Source organism: Zonotrichia leucophrys, chromosome 4A, assembly GCF_028769735.1.
Source record: "Zonotrichia leucophrys gambelii isolate GWCS_2022_RI chromosome 4A, RI_Zleu_2.0, whole genome shotgun sequence".
Classification (NCBI taxonomy): Eukaryota; Metazoa; Chordata; class Aves; order Passeriformes; family Passerellidae; genus Zonotrichia; species Zonotrichia leucophrys.
In genome coordinates this window covers 7,625,417-7,641,314 of record NC_088174.1, presented here as the reverse complement: position 1 = coordinate 7,641,314, position 15,898 = coordinate 7,625,417, and the positions used below count along the sequence as shown (strand labels likewise).

Below are 15,898 nucleotides of genomic sequence, written 5' to 3'. Positions count from 1 at the left end.
TCTGACAAACCACTTTGATCATTTATGCTACTAGTAATTTTTAATTCAGAAAACGTCATATTAATTGTTTGATATGTGCTGTACAGCAGGCCATGGTATTGCTGATTGCCTTCCCCTAAACTCCTGCAAAACAAACAGCAAAAGTTTGGTCCAGACACATAAGAAGGAAACGCAATTAATATAAATTGAGCTGTAAGCTAAGGTTCTGTTTCTCCTCCCAGATAACAGCAGATGCCATTAGGATAAGTTGTGCGAAGAAGTTGAGACAAGACTGTGATATTGTGGTTATAAATCACAGTATCTTGACATAATCTCACTTTAAAAATGCACCTCATTTGCATGGCCCTTGCCATTACACAGGAAAAGAGAGGTGTTCCAAAACCAAGGAGAGATTGCAGAACTGAAGAGATTGCAGAGACCATGCTCACCAATAGTTACATTCCAGTAGCAGAAAACAGTCCTGAGGCAGAACAACAGCAGTAGAAATCTCATGTCACACAGTAACTGTACATTACATCTCTAATCTTGTCTGTCCAAGGTTTTTCAGCAGCTCAGTGCATTTTCCCCTGCAGAAGAACTGCTGTATCTGGAGCATAACAAGCAGGGTGACAAAAGCCCCAAAGCTAAACCCAACAGCTGTGGATCAGCCAAACCACTGGCACTGGTGACACATCCATGCAGAGGGGACAGATGTCCTGCCGGGTGCCCCATCAGCAGCACTGAATGCTGGTCAGGAGATGAGGTCCCACCATGGCTTGAGCAGCATTGCTGACTGGTTCCAAATGGTTTGCACTTACTGAACTGTTCCTAAATAAAATTTTCCTGATAACATGAAAAATCATCTTTTTTTTCTGATAAAATTTAAGCTATTTAGTAGTATTTCCTATCAACTGCTCCATAACTTTTGCTTGGATCTCCTAAGCTAAGGTGAAGGAAATCACAAAAACATTAAGAAACAGAAAGAAAATGGCTAAGATGGTATTTGTCCTAAGTTTGACCTTATTTTGGAACAGGCCATAACAAAATAAATGTAAATCTTTCAAAATAGAGGTACAGGTTTAAATTGTTCCTAATTAAAAAATAGCTGTAAACAATCTAAGGGAGGAGGTGCATCCCACCTCCTCCCTTCATTTGAAACAGACCAAATCAGCTTTCTGCACTTCCAGGTTGTTGACAGTATTCCAGAAGTAATCATGTTGCTGTCTAGCCAGGGAAGATTGATGCCTATCTGTGCTGACATACCTGCTGATGCCTCTCCTCCTCAGGTTTCCATGATTATGGTTTGACAGACAATTTAAAAGTTCTCTCTTCCCTGACAAACTGTTGGGCTCCACTTCCTCCTGCCCCTTGGCTGCTGATAAAACACCTTCACACTGTCCCCTTGACCACAGGGGTTTTATGAGCTCCCTCTCTCAGCAGCCTGTTTTGGGAGGAGCTTTGTGGGTGCTCTGGTGCTCCTCATGGTACAGAAGGGCTTTCTCCAGGCTCTTTGTGGGTGCTGTGGTGCTGCTCCATGGTTCAGAAGGGCTTTCTCCAAGCTCTTTGTGGGTGCTCTGGTGCTCCTCCATGGTTCAGAAGGGCTTTCTCCAAGCTCTTTGTGGGTGCTCTGGTGCTCCTCCATGGTTCAGAAGGGCTTTCTCCAAGCTCTTTGTGGGTGCTCTGGTGATCCTCATGGTACACAAGGGTTTTCTCCAAGCTCCCCTGAACCATGGAGCAGCACCACAACACCCACATCTAGGCACTGCTCATACCTCCTGCCAAGGTGACACAGGGACATGAGTGCCACAGCTGCTCTCACTCACACAGGAGGCTCAGCCATGCACAAAGTCGCTGTTTCCCTGCTGCCCCTGCCAGAGGAGGATGGAGGGGTCTGTCCCCAGAGCCCTGTCCTTGCCTGTCCCTGCATGGCAGAGCTCATGGCCACCTCAGCAGGGGCCAAGAGAGCGAACCTGGAGCAGGGGAGATGCCAGAGCTGCACATTGCCAGCTTCATTCTTCTACCTGTAGATGGCATGGATATACCTTGCTATCTCCAGCAGCTCTGCGCTCCTGCTCACGTGCTTGGCAGGCAGTGTTCTGGAGATCAGCACTTTTCAACATGCAGTACTATCTAGTGGGTGAAATTACCTCCCACTGATGATCCAGGACACCTAAATAAAGTGTCTGTGTGGAACACCAATGCTTTTAAGGGCAGTGAAGGTATTACTCAAGTGAGAAACAGCTGTAGGGACTATAGCACTTGGCTTTGCAGGGACATCTTTATGCAGTGATTTCCCACGGCACATGGAGTTGTCTGCAGAGTGAAAAACAAAACCTGACACACTTCCAAAGAAGCAAACAATCAGGAGAAAGCCATCTGAGCAGAATGCAAGCTACACAAAGTGTAGGCCAGTGTGCCTGTGAACATCACCCACCAAGACATCCCTCAGCAAATACTACTGCTGAGACAAGCTGTAGGAGGCTGCTCTCAGCAGGAGCTGCCTAGCTGGCTGAATTTGCTGTTGTGCCTGCAGAGCTTTGGGCTGCTGCTGCAAAAAGGATTTCAGTCCCTCAAGGGTCACAGCAGTGCTCAGTAAGAATGACAGGGAAAAGTCAAAACATCGCAGCAAGTGTGACTGCCAGGAGAAGGAAGCACCTTTGCATTTCTGTAACTCTCACTCTCCCCCTCCCTAATTTAACCAGTTCAGCACCTTTGTAAATCAAACCCACGGCATCTCCCTTTAGGCACTCCTGAAAAGTTTATTCTTAACTAAAAAATGCTTAGATTTATTTTTTCCCCCAAAAAGTTTTGACGTTTTTGGCATTTGATTAAAACAAGGGATTTACTCCCTGCAGAAAGCAAATCTCAAACAGAACTTAAAACCTTCAGTGAGAACGCCCACAAAAATGATTCAGTGTCTGCAGGGAGCTGGAGGTTATCTGTACAAACCTGCTTGCTGCAATGCCCGTCCTCTACAGAAAAACAATGATGATAATTATTTGGGGCATTTTAGCTGTAGTGCTCAGAAGCCATTCCTGCAAAGGCTTCTCTCCTCTCACATGGTGCCATCAGCACCTACTTGCAATGCACCACTGCAAGTGTGTGGGCAGGACTGTGGAGAAGTGAAGGCAGAGTAATTTGTGTGTGCAGCTACCTAGGACACTGCTTAAAAGACACAACAGAAAGCCTGCACATAACTTAGTACTTCTCACAGGCATTTCATTAAGACTCCAACATTTTCTTCTATACTAAGAGCACCAAGCAGCTTCAGATCCTCCCAGCTGCTGACTTGGACAAACAACCTGCCCTTACAGCAACAGCTGTCTGCTGAGAGTGTATCCTCATTTTACCTCTCCCATACCTGAGCCTAGCTCTGCTAGCCATTGTTGGACATATAAATCACGCACCCTTTTGGAAATGAAAAAGCATTTGGAATCTGGACTGACTTCACACTCTGGACATAGCAAAAGTTAGAAGAATTAAGTTGGCATAAGAAACAATAAGCATTAAATCATGCCTGCTTTAGGGACATGGGTTCACTCTGAAAGATCTACTGCTCTGTTATTTTATTTTTTCATTCTTTTTAGAGTTGAGGAAGGGAGGGATGACAGATTTAAAAAAATTACATTGAGGACAATATTTTAATTGCAGCTTTTAAATTTTGAGCTTTGAAAACACACCCATATTCTTCAATGGGTTTGAGAAATGCTGACCTTCATTCTTAAGTGACTAAGATATCTTGTTCACATTCATAAAAATCCTGATTCACTCTGTAGTGTGAGCCACAATGGACTGTGTTTATCCTTTAAAAAGATCAAATGAAGCAGCTGGCAATGCAATTAACTTTCTTTTAATGCATAAGAAAATATAGAGGCATCTTCCCTGAGTGTGAAGTGATACCACATGTATTTAGTACCCTGCACTGAAATTCAACCCCGTTTAAAATAGAAAGCCACATGGAGCAATGGGAGTGGAGCACAACACCCTGTTACAGACCTGTCAAATATTCAGGGTGGTTTTTTCAGCCAAAATGTTTCAGTTCAAATCAGAACACCAAAGGACAGTGCCAGAAGCAAAGTTTCATCTTTTGTACTTAGACTTCATATCGATTTAATCAAGATAAATTAGCATTGCCTGATAATTTACAACATCTGAGGGTTCCATAAACACCTCTACCTTGTGTTGTGCTATGCAAATTATTAAATGAAGATAGAAATGAAGGCAAACCTCTCCAAATTCTAAGTACTGAAAAGAATAAATTTGATCTTAGCTCTGTATTTTGGTGCTTGATTTCTCAACTTTTACTATCAAAATAATCTTCCCCTCTATATTTAAAAATCACACTAATTTTCCAATTCTGTCCTTCCTAGAGATAGGTAATTGCACAATCTGTCCTCTGCATTCATTTAGCTGAGAACATATTCACTGAGGGAACTGGCAGAGGGAGTGCCTAAGCCACTGTCCCTCATATTTGAGAAGCTGTGGCACTCCACTGAAGCTCCCACTATTTATAAAAGGGAAACATAACCCCCATTTTCAGAAAGGTTAAAAAAAAAGGTCACAGGGAACTACAGGAACAGTCAGTGTCACCTTGGTGTGCCTCAAGACCATGGAGCAGATGCTCCTTTTTGTGCCAAGGCACACGGAAAATAAGGAATGATTGGTGACAGCCAACACAGCATCACTAATGACAAATCATGCCTGACAAATTGTGGCCTTCCAGGATGGGATTACAGCACTGGTGCACAAGGGAAGAGCAGCTGGCATCTACCTGGACTTGTGCAAAGTGTTTGACACTGTTCTGCACAGCATCCGTGTTTCTGAATTGGAGAAACATGGATTTGCTGGGTGTGATTTGTCTGCTGGAAGGTGTCCCTGCCCATGGCAAGGAGTGTGGGACTGTATTATTCTTAAGGTCCCTTTGAACCCAAGCCATTCTGTGGTTCTGTGATTATTTATGCCAAGTGTTCATTTGGATCCACTGCAACGAGGAACAAGGTGCCTTCTGTCCTCCAGCCCCATCCCAAAATCCACATTTCAAACATGTTTGGTCAAGTTGTCCTATCATTCCCCTAACAGAACTGCAAAAATACAGGTTTTTTTGATAAATGAGCTGTTTTTAGTAAGGTACAGAGAGTCCTTTGGGTTCAGCCATTCCCCATTGCTGCACATTCTCTACCCTCAATGCAGTTATACCAAAACAACACAAACTGTTGTGCTAAGGGCACAGAAGGTCTTGAGTGCTTGGGGTGAGCCAAGCAGTCACTCATTTGCCTCTTAGTCACACTCAGTTATTTGGTTGTTTACAGCTGTATACACAGGGCCAGCCTGGGACTCCTGAGGAGCTGAATAGGGTGGGCAAGGCAGATATTTCTGTTAGCAGGGCCTGCACAAGGGGGGCAGCTCACTCCTGACCTCTAACACCTAGCCATAGCCAAAGGGATGCCAGCATCTCAGCCTAAATAAATCTGTGGGCAGCCAGGGACAGGCATTGTCTCCTCAACTACCACACATGAGTCAAAGTCTTCGCTAAATGTAATGATCTAAAAAATCTCCTACACTCAGCTTCAGGCTGCTGTGAAGAAATAACATTAATCCATGGAAAATAAGTGTCAAACTTGGAACACAAGCATCCTTATAAAGTTGATAAGCTAGAATTGCAAGAAAAATAGAAGCTTAAAAAAACTGCCTTGGGAAAGTTGACATTGGCATTGATCACCAATGCCCCAAATCAAGAGAGAGCTGTGAAGTCTATGAGCTTCTGGAGAGCTCTCTTTGCACAAGGGTCTGTAAAACAGGACTTTGCAAACAGCACTTTTTACTGCACCTGATCATTCCTGGATCCCACAGCAGAAAAATGTGGCTGGAGAGAGAAAGCACCAGGCAAGAGTTTCTGTTCCATTTTCCCTGACACCCACAGCATCATTCAGTGCTGACTTCTGACAAATGGAATGCTATGGGTGTTCCAGAGGACTGGAAAAAAATAGATGGCCAGAATAAGCAGATGAACATGAAACCATACTCTTGCATGAACCCAAGCAAAACCACAGATAGGCTAATGTGCCACATAAACACAAAAGAATGAAGATTATACCATAACAGAATGTCCCATCAAGATAACTGTGCTGTGAAAGTCTCAGCTCTGGCTGATAGAGATGACCCTGCTGGTTCAACATGCTTCTGTAAGGTTTTTTACTCAAGTGAGTGGCTTTAAGCTTGCTGGTGTTGCAGGACAATATGGTCTAAAGTCAGCCCTATGGATACACCAATGTAGATCAAATTTAACTGAAAGACCATTAACTGATAAACCCCAACCAGCAGTTGTAACATTATAAACCCACTCACACTGCAAGGGGAGCTCAGACAAGTCCCTCTTGATTTCCCAGCAATGGGGAGATTCACAGACACCAACAGCTGCAGGTAGCTGGAGCCTCGTTAGGTCAGTGAATCCCTGGCCAAAGAATCACATTAGAGCTGCAATTAAGACAACATGTTTACAAAGCTGGTATTTGATCCAATCCTTCTGCAGAAAAAGGACATTCATCTGTCCCTCCCAGCTGTGTTGCCAGTGGAGGAACTTCTACAGAGAGTAACTGGCTGGCTTCTCTTCCTAGAGATGTGCTGGATGAAGGGTTGAGTGGATTCTCTCCTTGCCCAGCCCACTTGTTTTCCTCCTTTCCTTCCACCTGAAGATACAAAGGCACACTGGGATCAGTCCCCCTTCTAATTGGTCATAATATGGCCCTTTATGAATTTGCTGTGTTCTCACAGTCAAACTGTGCTGTAATCCTGCAAACTCTTTCAGGATAAACTCAGTGCACAGATTCTTCTATACCTTCACCTAACGAGCATTGTCATCTGGGTGGTTGTTCCATGTCTGGATCACTAACAATGACTTCCTTCCAGCTTGCAAAATATGATCTTGCCCTGCATGCTTCTGCAGAATAGGCTGACAGGGGTTGTTAACTTCTATACATATTCCTACTCTCATTTCCAGGTTTATAAACTAGGAGGGAGAAAGGTAAAAAATTTCCCAGTCATACCCAAATGTCCTCCTCTACTCACATAAGCCTGGCCTACATCAAAATCCCACTGGAAGCTGAGAGCAAATTCAAAGGAAGAACCAGTTTTACCAAAAGAAGAAGGTGGCCAGTTAAATCTAGTTAACATTTTTTAAAGTAGCAATTCTTGGCCTGGAGGAATTTCATGCCTAGCTTGGAAGCTCCTGTCCTTATCACAGCAGGACAGCACAACGCTAGTGTCTTAGAAAACACATGTAATCCTGCCTCAGCAAGAAACAAAGATGAGCCATGTAAATACAATGTCCTGGACACCAACCAGTGCTCCACACACACCTGTCCCTGGCACCTCCCTTATGGCCACATTCCCCTGTCCCCACCTTCCTCAGGCAAATGACTTTTTCCAAGAAGTCCTGATGAATTTGCACCTGCAAACCTGCACTACACCATCAAATCTGGAAGATTATATTTCCCTTATGCATAGTCCTGGTAGCAACAAAACACATTTTATTTACCCGCAGCAAGCTAAGAGGCAGAATTCAGACCCACTACTGTGGAAGAAAGCAAATTCAGCACACAACTTCAATTACTTGGGTTAGACAACTGATTTCCATTACTGCTAATGGGATTTATGCATCCATTCAACTGAGCATGGTACTGAAAATCTGCTCCTCATTCTGACCCCAGACATTTCTCTTCCCGTATAGCTTGAAAAGAATAGGATAAAATGCAAATAAAATGAATGCTGTGTTAACCACTGTCTTAGCTTTGGGCCATTAGCGACGCCTCTGCCTCTCTGGAGTGCTCATTTTATTTTCAATACACATCTCTCCCACTGCAGTGATGAAGCTGTTGTCCCAGGTAGTCTGTCTGCCCTGGGTTTATGTGCTGCCTGTACTGGCAAGTTCTGGTTTCACTCCTCTTCTTAGAGCTATGAAAGTTCAACTGCTCTGAGACCCTTAACATTGTGAGATATCTTCCAGAACTCGATCTTTCATTCCTGTTGAATTAACCCTGCATGGGGAATCTCTCCCCTCATCTGTTTCCCACATGAAGGCACAGGTCTGGAGGAACAGTCACTGGAAGCACTTGGATGGAAAATCTGCTCAGTAACACTGTGCTGTCCCTAATGCTCAAAAAGCACACAGTCCCATTTTTTCAGCAGTAAGAAACAGTTAAAACCTGAATTGCAGCAATGAAAATGAGAATGTCAACACCTCTTTGTCTCTTGGATGATTTCCAGACCCGCTCTGTTTATTTAATAAGAAACCATGACATGGCCACCTGTTTAACCAAGTCTCTGCAAGCCTCTTGCTAACCTTTGCTTTTCATTTTTCTTAAACTGTTTATAGACACAGGAGGGCTCTGTCCTAACTAAAGTCTTGGGGCTTCCTGGTAGTTTAAATGAAAAGGTCAACATGAGGAAGGAGTGATTGTGTGCTGAAGCAGGAGGTAAAGCTTGCAGGAGCTGCATCCTGCATGGGATGAAGCACGGAGGGATGACACCAAGGAAATTCTAGATATTTTATTCTTTTTGCTCAGTTCGGTTGTGTTTTCACAGCAAAGAATCTGTGAAGCAGGTACTCTGGTAATGGAGTATAAGGGGATGTTAGGATTTATGTGTTGGACACAATGGTTACAGGTGAAATTGCATGGAATAACAGATCTCTACAAGAGTCTGCCGTGGGGCTGGACTCCCACATCCCTGCTGCTGACAGGAAAATGAAAAAATGTCACCATCCTTTTTTAGTTTGACTTGTCCTTCTCAGACACAGCCTTTCCCCTGTTCCAGACAGTTTGGTCACTCCAAGAGCATTCTGATATACCTTCAATCTCAAAGGCATTAAAAACTGTTTCCATTTAAATGTCACCTAGATTAAATTTGGATTTGCAGGACACAATGTCACTCCCCACTGTAGTGAGCCCACTGTTGATGGGAGCTGTCCCCAGTGACACATGTCAGGCGGATGATCCTCCTGAGCTGCGACATCTCCTCAGTGTTGGCCATCCTACCATCTCCTCATGGGATCTCCAGAGGACATGGAGAGACTTTCCCAGTTTCTTCCAAATAACAAACTAGTGAACCCAGCCTTAGTGCAGCAATCACGGCAGGTCAATATTAATGCAACACTTTGAGCTACCTTAAAGTCACATCCCAGCCTGAATGAACCTGAAATAGTGTAGGCAAAGTTTTAACAGCTTGAATACCAGTTTAACAAATGTGGAGAAATAAAATATTTCCTGTGCAAGCTTGTACTTCAGGTGAAATTATATTTCCAGGGCAGCCAAAAAACCAGAAACCATATCTTTGACATGGCATGGGATGAGTGGTTCCTTGCCCATATCCCAAATGTAAATGGGGTCTGGGCTCCCTGGAGAACCAACTCACCAGCAAGCACTGTAGGGCCCAAAGGAATTTTTGTAATAAATAAATGTTTTTTGTAATTAAAAAAAAGAGCTGGAAGGCTGAAGGACATGACTGAAACCAGGCTGGGGAACCTGCCTAATGTGGAGTTTGGTTTGGGAATGGCAGAGAACCATAAGAGCAAGGTGTAACAGGCAGAGATCAAAAGAGAATAGACAAGCACAGCAAGTACAGGCATCAGATCATATTTAAGGATTAGTTCCAGGGACGTAAAGGACTATTGTTATTGGTTTCATGCAGGTGTTAGAGATCCCTTCTGCACTCCAAAACAGATTCTCTAGCAAGGGCTTTAAAAGTCTTTAGTCCTCCTCACACTCATGTCCTTTAGGTCACAGAAATCACTTTCAAGTCAGCAAGGAAAAAACACCCTGCTGTCTTCCAACAACTAAATGGGGCATACCCTAGGGCTGTCAGCAAGATTGAATGTAGTCTCTGTGCTCTGAGAGACCATAAATCCCTTTATTGGCACAGATTACCAGCCTGATTGCTTGCATACAGATTAATGCAGCAGCATGAGTCCTCTGGCTGACTGCTGAGCAGGGAAAGAGGAGGGGGGAACTTATTTGCTGGGAAGCTTGTGATATGGATCTATCAATCACCAAAGAAAATACCATTTCATGAACTTAATTCCAAAAATATCTTTGTATACAGAGAACAGAGAGCTGAGAAATCTACCCAAATTAAAAGAGGGAAGGATACAGCTCTGTAGTTGCACTCATGAAAACCCAAGGTTGTGCCAGGTGCCAGGGTCCACATGCTGTGGCACCACCACACCTGAGGTCTCCCCTCCAGCTCTGGGGTTTCCCACCCTACATCACTCCAGCAGTAAGTACCAATAAAAGGGAGAGCATGGCTGAAAGAGGAGAGCTAACACATGAAACAATCATTCATCTTCTTGAGAGCCTCAGCAAATTCTTTCCATTTCCATTTTTAATTCACCACTAAATACGGCGAGTTGCAGAGGGGTTGTGAAACATTTCTCGTGGCAGGGAGGATGAAGGGGCAGCCCCTTCACAATCTGAATTAAGGGTGATGACAAATTGATGGTTTATCACCTCTATTTCCTGCTCCTTACCCCATCCCTGCCTTGCTGGTGTCACCAGCCACAGGTGGCACAGTGAAAGCCCCTCAGCCCAGGGAGGGATGGCACAGACAGATTTTCTGAACAATCGTTTTGCTAAGATTTTTCTCCTGAGAAGCCTCAGAAAAGAACTGTAAACAATTACTCTCTGATGGCTGTGGAATGTGGTCTGGAGATGGTTTACCAACAGCTGCATCTTTAATTGGTTGCATGTGAATTGTTTTTAATTAATGGCCAATCATAGCTAGCTGTGTCGAGGCTGTGAGCAGTCACAGGATTTTATTAGCTTTCTTTTCTAGCTTTCTGATGTCTCCTTTCCCTTTATTATAGTTTTAATATGTAATTTTCTTTTAATATAATATATCATAAAATAATAAATCAACCTTCTGAAACATGGAGTCAAAATTCTCATCTCTTCCCTCACTGGGGCTGCCTGCAAATTCCACAAGGGCTCCATCCTCCCCTTTTTCCAAACCCCAGAGGTGCCTCTGCTGGCAGAGCACTGGGCACAGCAATTTTGGTGATGGGGGAGCCAGTCCAGCCTGTTTGCACCCAGAACACAGGGATACACCAGGAAGGGTCAGGGACCCACAGAGAGCCAAGGCAGCAGCTCAGGCTTTTCCTTCTTCCCCAAGAGGTTTCCAGGAACCAGGGACCAACTGCTCAACCAACCCACCCAGTTCAAAGACCTGTCTGATTGGTGAAACATTGCTCTGATGCTCAAGAGCAGCTCTGTGCTGCTGGCACACAATTCAGTTTGCAGTCCCAGACCTGACCTGCCTCATGCCAACATGTTTTTGGCAGCTGGATGTACCAGCCTGGCACTCCTGGGAAACAGTCCCCACATTTGAAAAATGGCCTCAGACATCAAAAATGTGACTTAAAAATATAGACACACAAACTGTGTTAAATTAAGACAGCAGCGCTTATTTTTAATTTTTTTTTTCCTGAGCTTGGCTCTCCCTGAAATTTCTTACTAATGAAATTACTTGAGCAAATTTCTCAGGAGACAATAAACATTACAGACTCATTTAGCAAAAGGGAATGCTTCTAAGCTGAATTGACTCTCATATATTAAGATTGAGACCTGCTGCTAAATGCTTTGTCTCCCCCCAAAGAGAAGGCTATAAAGCCAATAATTAACATGATGATATATTTACCAAAGAACTAGAGGGAAGAAAAATTGACATTATCTATTCCTAAATAAATTTCAGTGTTGGGAAAACAGTCTGGTTCCATTTCTGAAGTAAATACTGCCACTTGCACCACCTGTGTTTTACCAGTGGATCACAGAACCAGAATGGTTTGGGTTGGAACAGAACTTTGGAGCTCCCAGTCCAACCCCCCTGCAATGAGCAGGGACATCTCCAACCAGAACACCTCAGAGCCAGAGCCAGCCTGACCTTGAATATTCCCAGTGTAACTCATGGATGCAGCTTTCTAAACACAACAGGAGCAATAACAACAACAAAAATCCCAGTCATCAGCACAAAAATATTTCCAGCCATCACTTGATTGTTTTTTGTTAATTATACTTTGGACTACTGACAATATTTATTTTCTGACTTGCTACAGTTACTCTGAGCCATAAAAAAGTGACTTTTACTTGGGAGAAAAGAAAATACTCTCTGTGGGAAGTGTTTTTGCCAAAAACCCAAAAATTCTTCCAAAGTAACTTCAGAATATTTGTGTTCAGGCAACAGGCCACCACTTTGAAGTAATTTGATTTAAAGAGAAAAAATGACAACATCATAACAGCACTATCTGGATACAACCCAGTAAAGTGGATTTGATTCAGGACTTGGATGCAAAATTGGGTAAAAAACTTGAAAGGAAAAGTATTGAGGTGCAGTATTTGCAATTATTTTACTTTTTAAGTTTTCAGAAGTTCCATGCTGAGGACTGGTTAGCACAACCTAATGGGGATGCACCCATCCCCCAAAGTGATTTGCAACATCCTTCTGAGGATGGAACCTTCTCCACACTGGTCCACACAAGGGAAACACATCAGGAGGTTGTTACAAGATGAAAGTAAGAGGAAGGAGGAGAAGTAACAGGACTATCACATTTGGGCAGAATTAATGGAGCCTCCGTGTCCCTGCTTTCCCCCATCCCAGGAGGGCAGGGGGAGCAATCCCAGGTCAGAGTGGCAGCACAGCCCCTCTGGCCCTGCTGGGCAGGGGAAATGACCAGGCTGCTGCTGGGGGCAAGGGGAGGAGGGCAAAGCAGAGCTCACCTGGAAGTCAGGTGCAGCCTGGGCAGCCAGTCAGGCTTTGTCCAGCATCTGCACAGCCCTCAGGATGCCCTTCCCAAGAGCTGGCACTTGGTCCTGCTGTGACAGGGACAGCCTGACCCTGCTCAGGACAGCCAGGGCTGGGGACAGCCACAGGCTCACTGCAAACCCTTCCAACCCAGGCACAAATCTCTCAGACTTGAGCTGGCTGAAGTTAAGAATTAAAAGGCAATTAAATGAAAATTAAGGCAGTTCAGAATGAAAAGGCAATTAAAGGAAAAGCAGAGTATAACCTGTGCCTCTGGAAGCAGAGCAGCTCTTTGATTTCCCAGAAAGTAACAAGTTGTTCCACACTAAGAGCAAACACAGCGTTTGTGCAACGCAGCAAAGGCTGCAGAGGGTGGGAAGAGCCCTCTCACGGAAGGATGGTGACCTTTGCTTTTATGATCTGCACTCTGAGCACACTCCCCAAACCATACAGGGAAAACCCACGTAAACAGAAGCCAGGATGTGCTAAAAACAAAGCAGGTTCCCTGGCAGTTTTATCAAATTAAAGAGATTTAACCTTTTCTTTCTCTTGCTCTGAATTGTTCTGAAAATAAAACCATGACTCCTAGAAATTTGTGTACCCATTTTAACATGCAAGGGTGCCACGAAAAGCTGTGTTCATTTTTGATGTAATTAGAGGGATGTATTTCTTATTCTTTTGTGTGTTTTCAGCCATAAATGCCAAGTATGACCAGAGCTCTCCCTGGTCCTGCTCTGCAGTTACAGGCCAGCCCCCAAGTCCTGCAGCTCAAGGACTTCACCTGTGCCCATGCCACTAGTGGGGCACCTGGAGCCATGAGATTGTCTAGAAAATCCTTTCCTTAGGATTTTTCCTCCTGAGAAGCTGAGAGGCCTCAGGAACAAAATGTAAACAATGGTTATCTGCTGCTGTGGAATGCAACAGGTGCATCTGTGATTGGTCTCATGTGGTTGTTTCTAATTAATGGCCAATCACAGTCAGCTGGCTTGGACTCTCTGTCTGAGACACAAGCCTTTGTCATTTGTTCTTTTTCTATTCTTAGCCAGCCTTCTAATGAAATCCTTTCTTCTATTATTTTAGTATAGTTTTAATATAATATATATAATAAAATATTAAATCAAGCCTTCTGAAACATGGAGTCAGGTCCTCATCTCTTCCCTCATCCTCAGACCCCTGTCAACAGTCACAGTAGCCTGCCCAGGCAGCAAGGGACCCTATCAGTGCTGGATCAGAGGGGACATTTCCAGCCCTTGCACACACTGGGGCATGAGCAGCACACCTACAAAGGCCACCACAGACCTCCCTAATCCTCCCCAAAATGACATTTCTTGCACATTTCCTTGGTCCCTGTCCTGTGCTGGCAGCTCCCATCACAGCCACCTGCATTTGCTGCCCTGGACTTCCATGAGTGACACAAAGCAGCACCCAAGGAAAGAGCTGGTTTCTCTCTGCTCCTGTCCTTCCCTGCTGCACTCTGAGAACAGCAGCACTGAAGGGTTGCTTTAGATCACAGCTGTTTCACTGCAGGCTGGTTCGCAGTAGTCTCAGCGCAGCCCTGCCCTGCCCAGCCTCCCAACAGCTCTGCCAGTGCCAGGGCAGCCCAGGGCAGGGATGAGCAGCATGGGCAGTGAAGAACAGGCTTGGCAGGCTTCCCACTCTGAGCTTTGACATTGCTTTCAGCTGACCTTGGCTGCCCTCCCTGCTGGAACAGGAACCCCACATCCCCACCTCTGTTTCCAGCATTGTCTCTGTGCCAACACCAGACTGCCTGAAAAATAAGCTGAAGAATAAAATGCTTTTCCCTCCTTTACCTTTTGTCTAACCAAGACACAGGTGTTACCCTCAACTGAAGTGGTAACTGTAACACAGCACTAGGCTCAAAATTCAAACAAGTCTGGAGGCTCAAAGCTCCCCAGGACACAGATCCAACAGCAGGTACATCTCCTGGCACTAAACCTGAGCTAGCACAATACACCTTTGGGTGGAACATTCCTCCGCACAGTGTGTTCACAGCTTGCTAGGTTCTCCCATCTGAGCTGCTTGGCTTCATCTGAAATTAAACACATCAATGAATCATTGGTTTCACTTGCTCTGCAGGCAGGGAGTGGCTCAGACCTGGGGTGTGAAGCCAGCCACATGTTGGGGAAGGGGTCAGTGAAAGCAGAGCAAGTGTTGTCTCACCAGAGCTCACAACTCAGGACTTTCAGCATCAAAAGGGTCTGATCTGAGGTCTCAAAGAAAAAAGCAAATGTGCTTGCCTTGGCCAGCAACTCTGCTGAAGAACATTGATTATATCTTACAAAACACAGCCTGCACCCCAAAGGGCTGGGGACAAGCATCCCATCCTGACAGGCACAGGAGCCCAGAGACCTTGTACCAGCAAACAAAGAGCAGCCTGGAGAGAGCCTCTTTGGAAAAGCACCGAGACCCACGTGGTTACACAGCCAAAGGGTAAGCAAATTGATTAGGAAAACCAAAATAAGCACCACCACAGCTGCAGACAGCTCACACATCACAGCTATCACCACCAGGGATAGGAGAATGGGAAAAGCAGTGGCTTGGCTTTGTCCCCCACATCAGGTACTTCACTAAGTACTTCCAAACCCTCTCTTCCCTCCAGTAGATGCACAGCAACAATGATGTTCTTGGAGGAGCTGATGTGTGCAAATGCCTGTGTAATCGTCTGTTCTGGCTCACAGATTTCACATGATCACAGCAACTCCTGTTTGGGAAAGTGAGCTCAGCTATGCAGGTGGAGATGGAGGAGCTGTCTGTGCCCAGCCCTGCCCTGGGAGGAGCAGTCACAGGGAAGGAATGAAAATGCAGCAGCACTAATGAAGAATAAAGCACTACTTTAATGCACAGTTTCATTTTTTCCTATTGGCAAGAAAGTTCTGTGCATTTTTTGGGGCTGTTCACAAGTAGATAATTTCTGCATTGATAAATGCTCCTATAAATTGATTTTAAGGCTCTGCCTAAACTCAGAAATATTTCTAGCTTATTTTACAGCCAGTTCTGCCTAAACGACTTCTAAATTGGTCAAAATCATCATATGGATTTCAGATAGTATAAAGCAAGCAGCCAATTTTTTACCTGCACTAAGTTCAAGGTAACTTTGAAAAGTCCATTAAAG

At 44.6% G+C, this 15,898-nt stretch overlaps 1 long non-coding RNA gene across 3 annotated transcripts in view; it reads right to left on the bottom strand.

The window, feature by feature from the left end:
- LOC135447728 (uncharacterized) overlaps positions 1–15,898 on the bottom strand; it is a 60,334-nt gene that overhangs the window by 18,860 nt on the left and 25,576 nt on the right. The window lies entirely within an intron of this gene.